The 17,795-nt window shown below is 35.2% G+C and overlaps 1 protein-coding gene and 1 pseudogene across 2 annotated transcripts in view; both read left to right on the top strand.

Moving 5' to 3' along the window:
* GUCY1A2 (guanylate cyclase 1 soluble subunit alpha 2) overlaps positions 1-17,795 on the top strand; it is a 431,189-nt gene that overhangs the window by 392,472 nt on the left and 20,922 nt on the right. The gene's annotated exons all lie outside the window — the stretch shown is intronic.
* LOC113614290 (HIG1 domain family member 1A, mitochondrial pseudogene) lies at positions 15,131-16,171 on the top strand (annotated as a pseudogene).

Below are 17,795 nucleotides of genomic sequence, written 5' to 3'. Positions count from 1 at the left end.
GTACAATGGAGCAGGATAGGGTAGTGGTCAAGTGAACCAGAATCAGAGTGCTTAGGTTGAAATCCAGAGTCTGAAACTTATTGTCTGAAATTTAGGAACTCAATTTCTTTTGGGCCCATTGTCCACATATTTAAATTCGTATCTATTTCAGAAGATTATTGTTAGGATTAAATATGATGTTTATAAAGCTCTTATATTTGGAACACTGTAGACATTCATTTATTATTTCAACCTGTTTCTTCCATGTAGGAATAGACTATCTTATTCTGCACTTGATTCTCATATTTTGTTTAGCCATGTTGAGTGATGTGTGATAGTTGCATTACAGACCTCATCTGGCAGTTCCAAAGAAACAGTGGGTTTGGTTATGTGGCCAAAGGCATTTTGAGCTATGACTCAGAAATGAGCTAGTAATCAGCTTATTCCTACAGGTTTTTATTAGCAAAGGCATTTTGCTGATGACTAAGTCTTAGTCATGTGGCAAACACTGACTGTTGTAAAGATAGTACGAGTTCCCCTATACTCTTTACTCAGTTTCCCCTAGTGTTAACGTTCTACATAACCCTGGTACATTTGTCATAACTAAGTGATTAATAATAGTATGTTATTAACTAAACTTACATTGTTTTTTCACATTAGCCCATTTAATATTCATAGAAAGCCTGTGAGTTAAGCACTGTTATTATCTTTATTTTTCAGATGAAAAGAAATTGAGTCTTTGAAAGGTTAAATAAATCACCAAGAAAACACAGCTAAAAACACACAATGTAGGAGTCAGAATTCAAATTCATAACTGCCTTATCCTAGAACCTGAGTTCTTATCCATGGCCAAACTATCTCTGTGGGTCAATAACTGTTGATAAGGAGCAATAATTTCTGAAGATGACTTGCCTTGATGGGGGGATTTCCTCTTCAACAGAGTGATAAAAGGATCAATAAGGAGCAAGCTGGAATCAGAGCAAGGGAGATTCTGTTCCATTCTTATTTCTGTACATATGAATATGTCCAGGTTACATTTTTGCTATGCCAGAGTTCTTTTCATACTCAAGGTAATAAAAAAGAAGAATGCTTGTCCTAAAATATTTGCTTGACATCTCCGTATTTCTAACCATATCTGTGTCTCTAACTCTGGATCTGAACATCAACTGTGGCAAATAGAGGCTTCCGGGTTAAACAGAAAACCATCTTTTGTGTCTATTATGCTAAAACATTTTGTGTCTAATGCATATAATAAAAATCACAGTGAATATAAGCATATTATTCAGAATTTTACTTTATAGACAATTTAGAGGAATGCATCTTTCTAGTATATTGAGATATGCATGGAATAATTGAAGAAAGATTAACTTACTTGGGTATATTTTTCTTTGCATGTAAAAGTTAATATTTACTAACTTAGTTAAAACACTAGGTAGAAAATCTGCTTCTATTTCTTTTTTTTTGTGGTAAGCAGGCCTCTCACTGTTGTGGCCTCTCCCATTGCGGAGCACAGGCTCCGGACGCACAGGCTCAGGGGCCATGGCTCACAGGCCCAGCTGCTCCATGGCACGTGGGATCTTCCCACACCGGGGCACAAACCCGTGTCCCCTGCATCGGCAGGTGGACTCTCAACCACTGCACCACCAGGGAAGCCCTCTGCTTCTATTTCTTTGTCAATATTATTACTATACAAGAGTGAGATATACTGTAAATATTTACTCTTCTTACTATAGATACTTAAAATGGGGAAAGACATCCAAAGAAATTCTGTCTAGTAGTTTACCTATAACTTCCTCTTTTTAAAAACTCAAAATGCGCATCTGCACTAGTGACCATATAATTTTTAAATATTTGGGCTGAAAAAAAAATATTTGGGCTGGTATTTTCCTGTCCTGTCAGTCTTTTAAGTGACTTTATTGATCTTCCTATTCTTTGTAGAAGCACCAAAAATAGTAAACACTATATTTTACAAAATAAAAAAAAATTAATAAAGACAAATGACTTAATAGTGTTTCCAAAAGGATAAATTAAGTTGTGCCTCAAGAATTATATTTCTATTTTTTTAATTACAAAGAATAACATCCATGTTACCCTTTTAAAAGTGTCAATAGGGCTTCCCTGGTGGCTCAGTGGTTGAGAGTCCGCCTGCCGATGCAGGGGACACGGGTTCATGCCCCGGTCCAGGAAGAACCCACATGCTGCGGAGCGGTTGGGCCCATGAGCCATGGCCGCTGAGCCTGCGCGTCCGGAGCCTGTGCTCCACAGCGGGAGAGGCCACAACAGTGAGAGGCCTGCATACTGCAAAAAAAAAAAAAAAAAGTGTCAATATAAGTCACATATAGCAAAATCGAATGAGATATTCTATTTAGACATTTTTATTTAACTCTTTCTTCCTTTGTCTCTCTGCTGTACCAGATAGCATTTTCCCCAGAAAATATAATTCTGAGGATTGGAAATCATAAGCTTTCCTAATTTTTAAAAATAAATCCGGTCTACTTTTTTGACTTCAGAATATTCCACCTCAATCATTCCATCTATTTACCAGCATTATGAGGTCATAATAGTGAAGTCTTTGAGGATCAGAATATAATATTGTGGTTATTTTTATAGTAAAAGTCATATATATATTTACCTAATAGCTCACTTTTATAAGTTTAATTGCTCATAGTTGTCAGAATCAATATATAAATATATAAATAAGTACTGTGTAATAATGGTTAGTTATTATTTCATTGTTATGAAATGAAAAAGTGGGTCTGGCAATTTTGAAGTTTTTTGTAGTTTGACTATTTAGCATAGGTTTGGTCTATATGATAAGGCTCTAGATTAAATGTAGAAATATTGCTGGTCCTATATTAGGGCACATTCCTTACTCTAGATTAAAGGTGTTTCTCTTTTCCCATGACAGTAATGATAAAATGTTAATTACCTAGATTAGGGTGCAGAATTTAAAGACATGAATCTGGTCCATGTCAATAGTTCTAATATGGCAGACATCTATTAATTTCATACAAAAGGGGAATATCTATGAAGTACAAAAAACAGCTATTTTATTGGCCATAAATAATATCTTTACAAATAACACCAAGTTTAACTAAATTCTTTACATTATCTAGATCACTATAAACTGAAAATTAGTTACTAAATTAATTGAGCATAATCTAAAGCAAGAGGGAAATCCAATGCATATCCTCCTTTTTCTTTCTCCACTAAAAATGGCACCAATGCAAGTGACTGGGTCATCAATGTTTATTTTGCAATTAATAAAGGATAAAGGATACTTTCTGAATTTTTTTAGATGTTCACATTTTAGCTAAAAGGGCCAAGTGGAAAAGTAACTTTTAAACATTTGTTGGCTATGAAACCAATTTAAGTAAACTCTGATTTAAAAATCCAAACTAGAGCATAGTTAAATATAATGTTGTTAAGGTATTGGGAGATGGTATAGCATTTAAGGAAAACTTAAGTTTGGTGTGTTTATGAGTTTCCTGACATATTTTCAATGCATACTCATCCTTTCTGGAAGGATGCTTTTTCTAATACATTAGATTTCCAAAGTGACCCACAGTTTGGAAAATTTTTTAAATTGCTTCTGGCTGATTAAATAAATGAATGACCAAATAAAACATATCAGGAGACCCAAGTTCACGTTAATGTTCTGACACTAATTAGTTTATGACCCTAGATAACTCACATGAATAATCTTATCTTCTGTTTCCTCATGAATTAGCAAAAAACAATTAGGTCTGTATTATTTCCAAAAATTTTACACTAAATCCTGGAAAAGAAAAAAGACATTAATGGAAAAGTAGTGAAATCTAAATAAAGTATTTAGTTTAGTTAATAACATACTATTATTAATCACTTAGTTTGACAAATGTACCAGGGTTATGTAGAATATTAACACTAGGAGAAGCTGAGTAAAGAATATAGGGAAACTCGTACTATCTTTACAACATTTCTGTAAAAGAGAATGTAAGAACTACAAACAAAATTTCTATTAAATTAAGTTTTGTGTCTAAAACAAAAAATAAATTATTCTAAAATAAAATATTTGTTTTAAAAAAGTATCACAGTTTTAACATCTAGTAAGGCTGAGAATTTATTTTCAACTTAGAAAATATTGGATCTTATATGTTATTAGAGACCCATTGCATGTTTTTGAGCCGGTAAACCACATGATCAAAGAAAAACTTATTTGGAGGTAATGTTTCACATGGAGGGAATAAGGAAAACTAGAGGAAATATGAGTATTGAAAAGCAACTTTATTGTTCTAAACTTGAGTTAGGACTGAAGTTGTGAGAATAGAAGGAAAGCATATGAAAGTATAAAGGTATGAATATCTTTAAAGAAATAATTAACAGGGCTGACTAGGCAAAATCACATAGCCATTATATGTATTATTTGGTCAACACTGGGCCTTGGAAGTGGAAAGTCATGTTTACTGACTTTTAAAAATAATAATAATGCCTTATGAATTTATCTTTTTCTTTCAAAATTCAAGTTTTAGCATGTAATCAAACTTTTTCTAAATAAATCAATTTCTCTTTATCCCTTTTTCTCATTTATAAGCATTTTTCTTTAAAGGAATTGGAAAATTTTATATTTTATTACACTGGAGTGTTATATTAAGTAAATAGGTATGTTTCAATTCCACTCAAAACAAAGCAGTTTACCTCCAAAAAAATGATCATGATTTTGTATTATGAGAATACATTTTAAAAGGTAATAAAATAAAATATGTTGGGAAAAGTCATTTTTAAACTAGAAAATTGCAATTGGTCTTAATTGGGACTTAGTCTTTTAGCAGTTAGTTCCTTTCACTGTTCTTTTCTGTGTGACTTAGTCTTTTAGCAGTTAGTTCTTTTCACTGTTCTTTTGTGTGTAACACTTTGTGCACTCTGAGAAATCTCTGATCTAAATGCTATGCTCAAGAATTATTTTTATGGCTCTGATTAAACTGCAAAAATTCTCATACTTTAGTCACCCATTACTAAATCAAAATTGCTCTGTGATCAACTTTTATGATGTTGGCCAACACAACAGTGTTTTCTCTGGAGATCGTACTTGAGACGTTTTCAGAATTGCAAGTCTAAAACTAACATGTTTGAACATGTTGTTTCACATGACCCTCTATAATTGGAGTAGGATATAAATTGTCAACCATCATTAAATGTTTGAGTCACAAATAATCTTTGGAATAAATTAGATCAAAATCTTTCCTTTTCCACAAGGAAATTTGAGAACCAACTATTTTTTTCTGGAATTTTATTTTATTTATTTTTTCACAACTTTATTGGAGTGTAATTGCTTTACAATGTTGTGTTAGTTTCTGCTGTACAACAAAGTACAAGCTATATATATACATATATCCCCATATTCCCTCCCACTTGAGCCTCCCTCCCACCCTCCCTATTCCACCCCTCTAAGTCATCACACAGCATTCAGTTGATCATCTTGCGCTATGCAACAGCTTCCTACTAGACATCCATTTTACATTTGGTAGTGTATATATGTCAGTGCTACTCTCTCACTTCATCCCAGCTTCCCCTTCCCCATCTGTGTCCTCAAGTCCGTTCTTTACACCTGGATCTTTTTTCCTGCCCTGCCATTATGTTCATCAGTACCACTTTTTCAGTTTCCATATATATGCATTAGCATATGGTATTTATTTTTCTCTTTCTGACTTACTTCAGTCTGTATGACAGATTCTAGGTCCATCCACCTCACTACAAATAACTCAATTACATTCAATTTTACATCTGAGTAATATTCCATTGTATATATATGTCACATCTCCTTAATCCATTCATCTGTTGCTGGACATTAGGTTGCTTCATGTCCTGGCTACTGTAAATAGTGCTAAAATGAACACTGTGGTACGTGTCTCTTTTTGAATTATAGTTTTCTCAGGATATATGCCAAGAAGTGGGTTTGCTGGGTCATATGGTAGTTCTATTTTTAGTATTTTAAGGAACCACCATACTGTTCTCCATAGTGTTGTATCAATTTACATTCCCACTAACAATGCAGGAGGGTTCCCTGTTCTCCACACCCTCTCCAGAATTTATTGTGTCTAGACTTTTTGATGATGGCCATTCTGACTGGTATAGATGATACCTCATTTTGGTTTTGATTTTCATTTCTCTAATGATTAGTGACGTTGAGCATCTTTTCATGTATTTGTTGGCTATCTGTATGTCTTCTTTGGAGAAATGTCTATTTAGGACTTCTGCCCATTTTTTGATTGGATTGGTTTTTTTTAATATTGAGCTGTATGAGCTGCTTGTATACTTGAAGATTAACTCTTTGTCTGTTGCTTCACTTGCAAAAATTTTCTCCCATTCTGAGAGTTGTCTTTTTGTCTTGTTTATGGTTTCCTTTGCTGTGCAAAAGCTTTTAAGTTTCATTAGGTTCCATTTGTTTATTTTTGTTTTTATCTCCATTTCTCTAAGAGGTGGGCAAAAAGGATCTTGCTGTGATTTATGTCATAGAGTGTTCTGCCTATGTTTTCCTCTGTTTTATAGGCTCTGGTCTTACATTTAGATCTTTAATACATTTGGAGTTTATTTTTGTGTATGGTGTTAGGGAGCATTCTAATTTCATTCTTTTCCATGTAGCTGTCCAGTTTTCCCAGCACCACTTATTGAAGAGGCTGTCTTTTCTCCACTGTTTATTCTTGCCTCTTTCGTCAAAGATAAGGTGACCATATGTGTGTGGGTTTATCTCGGGGCTTTCCATCCTGTTCCATTGATCTATTTTTCTTTTTTTGTGCCAGTACCATACTGTCTTGATTACTGTAGCTTAGTAGTATTGTTTGAAGTCAGGGAGCCTACTTCCTCCAGCTCCATTTTTCTTTCTAAAGATTGCTTTTGATATTCAGGGTCTTTTCTGTTTCCATACAAGTTGTAAAATTTCTTGTTCTAGTTCTGTGAAAAATGCCATTGGTAATTTAAGTGGGATTGCATTGAATCTGTAGATCGCTTTGCGTAGTATAGTCATTTTCACAATATTGATTCTTCCAATCCAGGAGTATGGTATATCTCTCCATCTGTTTATATCATCTTTGATTTCTTTTATCAGTGTTTTATAGTTTTCTGAGTACAGGTCTTTGGCCTCCATAGGTCAGTTTATTCCTAGGTAGTTTACTTATTTTGTTGCAGTGGTAAATGGGATTGTTTCCTTAATTTCTATTTCTGATCTTTCATTGTTAGGGTATAGGAATGCAAGAGATTTCTGTGCATTAATTTTGTATTCCACAACATCACCAAATTTATTGATTAGTTCTAGTAGTTTTCTGATAGCATCTTTAAGATTTCTATGTATAGTATGTCATTGTCAAACAGTGACAGTTTTACTTCTTCTTTTCAATTGGGAGCCCTTTTATTTCTTTTTCTTCTCTCAGTTCTGTGGCTAGGACTTCCAATACAATGTTCAATAATAGTGGGAAGAGTGGACATTCTTCTGTTGTTCCTGATCTTACAGGAAGTGCTTTCAGATTTTCACCATGGATAATGATGTTTGCTGTGGGTTTGTCAAATATGACTCTTGTTGTGTTGAGGTAGGTTCCCTCTAAATCCACTTTCTGGAGAGTTTTTATCATAAATCAGTGTTGAATTTTGTCAGAAGCTTTTTCTGTATGTATCAAGTTGATCATATGATTTTTATTCTTTTTTTTTTAATATTGTGTATCACATGGATTGTTTTGCATATATTGAAGAATCCTTGCATCTCTGGGATAAATTCCACTTGAACATGGTGTATGATTTTTTTAATGTGCTGCTGGATTCTGTGTGCTAGTATTTTGTTGAGGACTTTTGTGTGTATGTTCATCAATGATATTGGTCTAGAATTTCCTTTTTTTGTGATATCTTTTTCTGGTTTTGGTATCAGGGTAATGGTGGCTTCATAGAACAAGTTTGGGAGTGTCCCTCCCTGTGCAATTTTTTGCAAGAGTTTCAGAAGGACAGGTGTTAACTCTTCTCTAAATGTTTGATAGAATTCAGCTGTGAAGCCCTTTGGTCCTGGACGTTTGTTTGTTAGAAGATGTTTCATTACAGTTTCAGTTTCATTACCTGTGATTGGTCTGTTTCTTCCTGGTTCAATCTTGGAAAGTTGTACCTTCCAAGAATTTGTCCATTTCTTCCAGGTTGTCCATTTTATTGGCATATAATTGATTGTAGTAGTCTCTTAATGATCTTTTGTATTTCTGCAGTGTCTGTTTTAACTTCTTTTTCATTTCTAAATTTATTGATTTGAGTCCTCTCCCTTATTTTCTTGATGAGTCTGACAAAAGGCTTATCAATTTTGTTTACCCTCTTAAAGAAAAAGCTTTTAGTTTTATTGATCTTTGCCATTGATTTCTTTGTTTCTATTTCATTTATTTCTGCTCTGATCTTTATGAGTTCCTTCCTTCAACTTTCAGTTTTCTTTGTTCTTCTTTTTCTACTTGCTTTATGTGTAAGATTAGATTGTTTATTTCAGATTTTTCTTGTTTCTTGCAATGAGCTTGAATTGCTATAAACTTCCCTCTTAGAACTGCTTTTGCTGTATCCCATGGGATTTTTTTTTTCTTTCAGAGATTGTTTTATTCCTTGAAACAGTTCAAATAAACATTCATATTGAGGAGACACTGATTTTCACCTCCAGAAATGAATTGAAATTCAGAGATGTTTGTTTGGATTTTAAAAATAAATTTCTATATACCATCCATTATAGGCACAAATTATTTTAAATTTTCAATATTATAATGTGTATTAACTTGGCATTATCTTACCTCAAGTGCCACAATTTCTGATTTGAAATTCTAAAATTCTGAGAACTTATTTGCTATCTGCATCTAATCTTACCTGAAGTGATGAGATTCTTTGTTTTTTGTGTTGTTTTTTTTTATTTTTATTTTTTATGTCTTTATTAGAGTATAATTGCTTTACAATGCAGTGTTAGTTTCTGCTTTATAACAAAGTGAATCAGTTATACATATACATAAGTCCACATAGCTCTTCCCTCTTGTGTCTCCCTCCCTCTCACCCTCACTATTCCACCCCTCTAGGTGGTCACAAAGCACTGAGCTGATCTCCCTGTGCTATGTGGCTGCTTCCCATGAGCTATCTATTTTACGTTTGGTAGTGTATATATGCACATGCCACTCTCTCACTTTGTCCCAGCTTACACTTCCCTCTCTGCGTATCCTCAAGTCCATTCTCTAATAGGTCTGTGTCTTTATTCCCGTTTTGTCCCTAGGTCCTTCATGAGCTTTTTTTTTAAGATTATATATATATATATGTGTGTTAGCATATAGTATTTTCTGTTTTTGACTTACTTCACTCTGTATTACAGACTCTAGGTACATCCACCTCACTACAAATAACTCAATTTTGAATCTTTTTATGGCTGAGTAATATTCCACTGTATATATGTGCTACATCTTCTTTACCATTCATCTGTTGATGGTTGCTTCCATGTCCTGACTATTGTAAATACAGCTGTAATGAATATTGTGGTACATGACTCTTTTTGAATTATGGTTTTCTCAGGGTACATGCCCAGAAGTGGGATTGCTGGGTCATACGGTAGTTCTATTTTCAGTATTTCAAGGAACGTCCACACTGTTCTCCATAGTGGCTATCAAGTTACATTCCCACCAACAGTGCAAGAGGGTTCCCTTTTGTGCACACCCTCTCCAGCATTTATTGTTTGTAGATTTTGTGATGATGACCATTCTGACTTGTGTGAGACGATATCTCATTATAGTTTTCATTTGCATTTCTCTAATGATTACTGATGTTGAGCATCCTTTCATGTGTTTGTTGGCAATCTGTATATCTTCCCTGGAGAAATGTCTATTTAGGTCTTCTGCCCATTCTTGGATTGGGTTTTTTGTTTTTTTTGGTATTGAGCTGCATGAACGGCTTGTAAATTTTGGAGATTAATCCTTTGTCAGTTGCTTCATTTGCAAATATTATCTCCCATTCTGAGGGTTGTCTTTTCGTCTTGTTTATGGTTTCCTTTGCTGTGCAAAAGGATTTAAACTTCATTAGGTCCCATTTCTTTATTTTTGTTTTTATTTCCATTTCTCTAGGAGGTGCGTCAAAAAGGATCTTGCTGTGATTTATGTTTTAGAGTGTTCTTGCCTATGTTTTCTTTTAAGAGTTTTATAATGTCTGGCCTTATATTTAGATCCTTAATCCATCTGAGTTTACTTTTGTGTATGGTGTTAGGGAGAGTTCTAATTTCATTCTTTTCCATGTAGCTGTCCAGTTTTCCCAGCACCACTTATTGAAGAGGCTGTCTTTTCTCCACTGTATACTCTTACCTCTTTTATCAAAGATAAGGTGACCTTGTTTGTGTGGGTTTATCTCTGGGCTTTCTATCCTGTTCCATTGATCTATATTTCTGTTTTGTGCCAGTACCAAACTCTCTTATTTACTGTAGCTTTGTAATATAGTCTGTAGTCAGGGAAACTGATTCTTCAGGCTCCGTTTTTCTTTCTAGGATTGCTTTGGCTATTCAGGGTCTTTTGTGTTTCCATACAAATAGTGAATTTTTTTGTTCTACTTCTATGAAAAATGCCAGTGGTAGTTTGATAGGGATTGCATTGAATCTGTAGATTGCTTTGGGTAGTATATTCATTTTGACAACGTTTATTCTTCCAGTCGAAAAACATGGTATATCTCTCCCTCTATTTGTATCATCTTTAATTTCTTTCATTAGAGTCTTATAATCTTCTGCATACAGGTCTTTTGTCTCCTTAGGTAGGTTTATTACTAGATATTTTATTCTTTTTGTTGCAATGGTAAATGGCAGTGTTTTCTTATTTTCACTTTCAGCTTTTTCAGCATTAGTGTACTGGAATGCCAGAGATTTTTGTGCATTAATTTTGTATTCTGCTACTTTACCAAATTCATTGATAAACTCTGGTAGTTTTCTGGTAGCATCTTTAGGAATCTCTATGTATAATATCATGTCATCTGCAAACAGTGACATCTTTACATCATCTTTGCAGATTTGGATTCCTTTTATTTCTTTTTCTTCTCTGATTGTTGTGGCTAAAACTTCCAAAACTATGTTGAATAAGAGTGGTGAGAGTGGGCACCCTTGTCTTGTTCCTGATCTTAGTGGAAATGCTTTCAGTTTTTCACCATTTCGGGCGATGTTGGCTGTGGGTTTGTCATATACGGCCTTTATTATGTTGAGGCAAGTTCCCTCTATGCCTACATTCTAGAGGGTTTTTATCATAAATTGGTGTTGAATTCTGTCAAAAGCTTTCTCTGCATCTATTAAGATCATCATATGGTTTTTCTCCTTCAATTTGTTAATATGGTGTATCATATTGATTGGTTTGCATGTATTGAAGAATCCTTGCATTCCTGGGATAAACCTGCCTTGATTATGGTGTATGATCCTTTCAATGTGTTGTTGGATTCTGTTTGCTAGTATTTTGTTGAGGATTTTTGCATCTATGTTCATCAGTGCTATTGGCCTGTAGTTTTGTTTCTTTTTCACATCTTTGTCTGGCTTTGGTATCAGTGTGTTGGTGGCCTTGTAGAATGAGCTTGGGAGTGTTCCTCCCTCTGCTATATTCTGGAAGAGTTTTAGAAAGATAGGTGTTAGCTCTTCTCTAAGTGTTTGATAGAATTTGCCTGTGAAGCCAACTGGTCCTGGGTTTTGTTTGTTGGAAGATTTTAATAACAGTTTCGATTTCAGTGCTTGTGATTGGTCTGTTCATATTTTCTATTTCCTCCTGTTTCAGTCTCGGAAGGTTTTGCATTTCTAAGAATTTGTCCATTTCTTCCAGGCTGTCCATTTAATTGGCATATAGTTGATTGCAGTATTCTCTCATGATCCTTTATGTTTCTGCAGTGTCAGTTGTTACTTCTTTTTCATTTCTAATTCTATTGATTTGAGTCTTCTCCCTTTTTTTCTTGATGAGCCTGGCTAATGGTTTATCAATTTTGTTTATCTTCTCAAAGAACCAGCTTTTAATTTTATGGATCTTTGCTATCGTTTCCTTCATTTCTTTTTCATTTATTTCTGATCTGATCTTTATGATTTCTTTCCTTATCTTAATTTGGTGTTTTTTGTTCTTCTTTCTCTAATAACTTAAGGTGTAAGGTTAGGTTGTTTATCTGAGATGTTTCTTGTTACTTAAGGTAGGATTGTATTGCTATAAACTTCCCTCTGAGAACTGCTTTTGCTGCATCCTATAGGCTTTGGGTCATTGTGTTTTCATTGTCCTTTTTTTCTAAGTATTTTTTGATTTCTTCAGTTTTCCCTTGGTTATAAAGCAGTGTAATGTTTAGCCTCCATGTGTTTGTAATTTTTACATATTTTTTCCTGTAATTGATATCTAGTCTCATAGCATTGTAGTCGGTAAAGAAACTTGATATGATTTCAATTTCTTAAATTTACCATGGCTTGACTTATGGGCCAAGATATGATCTATCCTGGAGAATGTTCCATGAGCACTTCAGAAGAATGTGTATTCTGTTGTTTTGGGATGGAATGCCATATAAATGTCAATTAAGTCTATCTTGTTTAATGTATCTTTTAAAGCTTGTGTTTCCTTATCTATTTTCATTTTTGATGAACTGTCCACTGGTGAAAGTGGGGTGTTAAAATCCCCTACTATGATTGTGTTACTGTGAATTTCCCCTTTTACGGCACTTAGTATTTGCCTTACGTATTGAGGTGCTCATATGTTGAGCGCATAAATATTTACAATTGTTACATCTTCTTCTTGGATCAATCCCCTGATCATTAGGTAGGGTCCTTTTTTGTCTCTTGTAATAATCTTTGTTTTAAAGTCTATTTTGTCTGATAGGAGAATTGCTACTCCAGTTTTCTTTTGATTTCCATTTGCATGGAATATCTTTTTCCTACCCCTCACTTTCAGTCTGTACGTGTCTCTAGGTCTGAAGTGGATCTCTTGTAGACAGCATATATATGGGTCTTGTTTTTGTATCCATTCAGCCAGTCTATCTTTTGGTTGGAGCATTTAATCCATTTACATTTAAGGTAATTATTAATATCTATGTTCCTATTACCATTTTGTTAATTGTTTTGGGTTTGTTATTTTAGGTCTTCTTCTTCTGTTTTGTTTCCTGCCTAGAGAAGTTCCTTTAGCATTTGCTGTAAAGCTGGTTTTGTGGTACTTAATCCTCTTAACTTTTGCTTGTCTGTAAATGTTTTAATTTCTCCATCGAATCTGAACAAGATCCTTGCTGTGTAGAGTAGTCTTGGTTATAGGTTTTATTCCTTCATCACTTTAAATATTTCCTGCCACTACCTTCTGGCTTGCAGCATTTCTGCTGAAAGATCAGCTGTTAACCTTATGGGGATTCCCTTTTATGTTATTTGTTGTTTCCCCTTGCTGCTTTTAATATGTTTTGTTTGTATTTAATTTTTGACAGTTTTATTTATATGTGTCTTGGTGTGTGTCTCCTTGGATTTATCCTGTATGGGACTCTCTGTGCTTCCTGGACTTGATTAACTATTTCCTTTCCCATATTAGGGAAGTTTTCAACTATAATCTCTTCAAATATTTTCTCAGTCCCTTTCTGTTTCTCTTCTTTTTCTGGGACCCATGTAATTCGAATGTTGGTGTGTTTAATGTTGTCCCAGAGGTCTCTGAGACTGTCCTCAATTCTTTTCATTATTTTTTCTATATTCTACTCTGCCATAATTATTTCCACTATTTTATGTTCCAGGTCACTTATCCATTCTTCTGCCTCAGTTATTCTGCTATTGATTCCTTCTAGAGAATTTTTAATTTCCTTTATTGTGTTGTTCATTCACTGTTTGCTGTTTATTTCTTCTAGGCCTTGTTAAATGTTTCTTGTATTTTCTCCATTTTATTTCCAAGATTTTAGATCATCTTTACTATCATTATTCTGAATTCTTTTTCAGGTTGTCTGCCTATTTCATTTTCATTTGTTAGGTCTGGTGGGTTTTTGCCTTGCTCCTTCAACTGCTGTGTGTTTCTCTCTCTTCTCATTTTGCTTAACTTACTGTGTTTGAGGTGTTCTTTTTGCAGGCTGTAGGTTCTTAGTTCCCATTGTTTTTGGTGTCTGTCTCCAGTGGCTAAGGTTGGTTCAGTGGTTTGTGTAGGGTTCCTGGCTGGAGGGGCCTAGTGCCTGTGTTCTGGTGGATGAGGCTGGATCTTGTCTTTCTGGTGGGCAGGTCCAGGTCAGGTGGTGTGTTTTGTGGTGTCTCTGGCCTTATGATTTTACATAGCCTATCTGCTAATGGACGGGGTTGTGCTTCTGTCTTGCTAGTTGTTTGGCATAGGGTGTCTAGCACTGTAGCTTGCTGCTCATTGAGTGGAGCTGGGTCTTGGTGTTGAGATGGAAATCTCTGGGAGATTTTCACTGTTTGATATTACGTGGAGCTTGGAGGTCTCTTGTGGACCAGTGTCCTGAACTTGGCTCTCCCACCTCAGAGGAACAGACTTGATGTCTGGCTGGAGTACCAAGAGCCTGTAATCCACATGGCTCAGAATAAAAGGGGAAAAAAATAAAGAAAGAATGAAGGTAAAAGAAAAGAAAGTAAAATAAAATAAATTTATTAAAATAAAAAATAATTATTTTAAAAAATTTAAAATTAAAAAGAAAAGAAAGAAAGATAGAAGAGAGCAGCCAAACCAAAAATCAAATTCACCAATGATAACAAGTGCTAAAAACTATACTAAAAATTAAAAAAAATAAAGGACAGATAGAACCCTAGGACAAATGTTAAAAGCAAAGCTATACACACAAAATCACACACAGAAGCATAGGCATACACACTCACAAAAAGAGAAAAAGGGGAAATATATATATATATATATATATATATATATATATATATAGTTGCTACCAAAGTCCATCTCCTCAATTTGGTATGATTTGTTGTCTATTCAGGTATTCCACAGATGCAGGGTACATCAAGTTGATTGTGGAGATTTAATCCGCTGCTCCTCAGCCTATTGGGAGAAATTTCCCTTTCTTTTCTTTGTTTGCACTACTCCTAGGGTTCAGCTTTGGATTGGCCCCGCCTCTGTGTGTAGGTAACCTGAGAGCGTCTGTTCTTTGCTCAGACAGGATGGGGTTAAAGGAGCAGCTGATTCGGCAGCTCTGGCTCACTCAGGCCGGGGAGAGGGAGGGGTAGAGAATGCGGGACGAGCCTGTGGCAGCAGAGGCCAGTGTGACGTTGACCCAGCTTGAGGCACACTGTGTGTTCTCCCGGGGAAGTTGTCCCTGGATCACGGGACCCTGAAGTGGCAGGCTGCACAGGGTCCCAGGAGAGGAGGTGTGGATAGTGACCTGTGATTGCACACAGGCTTCTTGGTAGCTGCAGCTGCAGCCTTAGTGTCTCATGCCCGTCTCTGGGGTCCATGCTGATAGCCGTGGCTCACTCCCATCTCTGGAGCTCCTTTAAGTCGCACTCTTAATCCCCTCTCCTCGTGCACCAGGAAACAAAGAGGCAAGAAAAAGTCTCTTTCCTCTTCAGCAGCTACAGACTTTTTCCTGGACTCCCTCCCTGCTGGCTGTGGCACACTAGCCCCTTCAGTCTGTGTTCACACAGCCAGCCCCAGTCCTCTCCCTGCAGCCCATAGGTTTTGGATCATTGTGTTTTCATTGTATTTTGTTTCTATTTTTTTATTTCTTCTTTGATGTCTTCAGTGATTTCTTGGTTATTTAGCAGCACACTGTTCAGCCTCCATGTATTGTGGTTTTTACAGTTTTTTCCTGTAATTGATTTCTAACCTCATACCATTGTGTTTGGAAAAGATGATTGATAAAATTTCAATTTTCTTAAATTTTCCAAGGCTTGATTTGTGATCCAAGATGTGATCTCTTCTGGAGAACAGAACCAGAGAACTTAAGTGACTTAAAGAAATCCTGTAGTTCTCAAAAGATCCTTCAATCACTGTCTACCAACACAAATATTTCTCTTTCTTCATATAATGAAGATCATGGATCTAAATTTATTTGAATAGCCAGAGGGGCACAATTTGTCCCCATTGGAATGGCAGGTTTTGCAGCAATCGTTGTGTATGAATTATATAAATTGAAGAGAAGGGAAAATACTAAAATGTCCATTCACCTGATTCACATGTGCCTGGCAACCCAAAGCTTTGTTGCAGGAACAACGACTCTTGGTATGGACTATTCTATGTATCAGGAATTCTGGCCAAAATCTAAACCTTAGAAAAGATGCTGTCTTGGTCTTGTTGATAGTGTTTGCTTTAGTCAGGCATCTTATATTGAGGTTATATATTTATGTTGAAAATAAATTGTTTGAGTGGGTGAGACAATAACATGGTAATTTGAAAGTGGCTTCTTTTTTTGCAGGTTTGATTTGCCTGGTCATGAAATTATTGGTGACTAGCTCACTAACTATGTCATTCAAGGGAATCAAATTAGCACAAAAGAAACATGTCACTTTTACACACACATGATAATGGTAAAATGTCCACCTTCTTAAGCTCTCCTCATGAAATTAGTTCTAAAGAAGCCAATCGTGAAATACTCCTAGCTGCTACAAAATATCACATGCTTTTGATGTTACATAGGAATTCTATTTGTTTTATGGCATTCTGTTTTTAGGACTGGTTGGCTCTTGAAGAACCCTTTCAGAACAATACATAGAATATAATATTATAATATTATAAGCCTCCCCACACTAACCAATTGTGTGTGTTTAAACCAAACATGAAAAGCTGATAATAGAGCTGCTTAGAAGTAGTATTTATTTCAGGATCATACTTTTAAATATGGTAATAACTTAATTATGGATCCTAGTTTTGCTTTTTTGTTATTGCAGAATTTTATTTTGCTGCCGCTATTTTAGAATAATTTTTAAATGTCACCTTCAAGCAGAAATATGTATTTTAAGTGCTAATGAAAAGGTAAATGGAAAACACTGTTTAAAGTGTGTATAGTATGTTTATTTTCTAAGAATCATAAATATTAAACTAAATAAATTATCTATAATGGAAGTGATTAATGATTTTTGAGCAAGCTGATTTGGTCAGACATTTTATACAAACTTTGGTATACTACAGAATGCTTTATTGCATTTGTGAAGTTCTCTCCTCTAACCTGAATTTATATTCTGTGGTGATAACAAGGGGAATGTAATGTTAATAAAATGTGAACACTTTAAAAGAAAAAAAGGAAGAATGAGGAGGAGGAGGGTTAAACTCTTGAAGAAGAGAAAAAACTTCACTTTTTGTTTTCTAGTTCCTAAATATTTTCTTCAGGCTGATTTGCCTTCTTTGGGATTGAAGTCATTACAACTTTCTATGTTCTCCTTACAAAGATCTAGGCTAATTCTACTTATGATTGGTTCAGGAATACATCAAATAGAGAACAAAGAATTCTTTAAAATTTTTTCTGCATTTAATATTTTAATAATGAAGTCAATGAAGGATTGTTCATTTTAAAAATGTGCATATTTTTTTCCTTCCACTCCATCCTTTGCCTTTTATACAGAAAGACTAGTGTGATATTGGACTTTTTTTTTTTTTAACATCTCTATTGGGGCACAATTGCTTCACAATGGTGTGCTAGTTTCTGCCCCACAACAAACTGAATCAGCTATACATACACACACGTTCCCATATCTCTTCCCCCTTGTGTCTCCCTCCCTCCCATCCTCCCCATCCCACCCCTCCAGGCGGTTACAAACCACCGAGCTGATCTCCCTGAACCGCGCGGCTGCTTCCCACCAGCCATCTACCCTACGCTCGGTAGTGTATACATGTCCATGCCCCTCTCTCACCTCATCACAGCTCACCCCTCCTCCTCCCCATATCCTCAAGTCTGTTCTC

This window comes from Aethalodelphis obliquidens, unplaced genomic scaffold (assembly GCF_003676395.1).
Source record: "Aethalodelphis obliquidens isolate GAN/ISIS:26980383/991018 unplaced genomic scaffold, ASM367639v1 scaffold93, whole genome shotgun sequence".
NCBI lineage: Eukaryota > Metazoa > Chordata > Mammalia > Artiodactyla > Delphinidae > Aethalodelphis > Aethalodelphis obliquidens.
The sequence above is the reverse complement of the archived record's forward strand: the minus strand, read 5'-3'. Positions and strand labels throughout refer to the sequence as shown.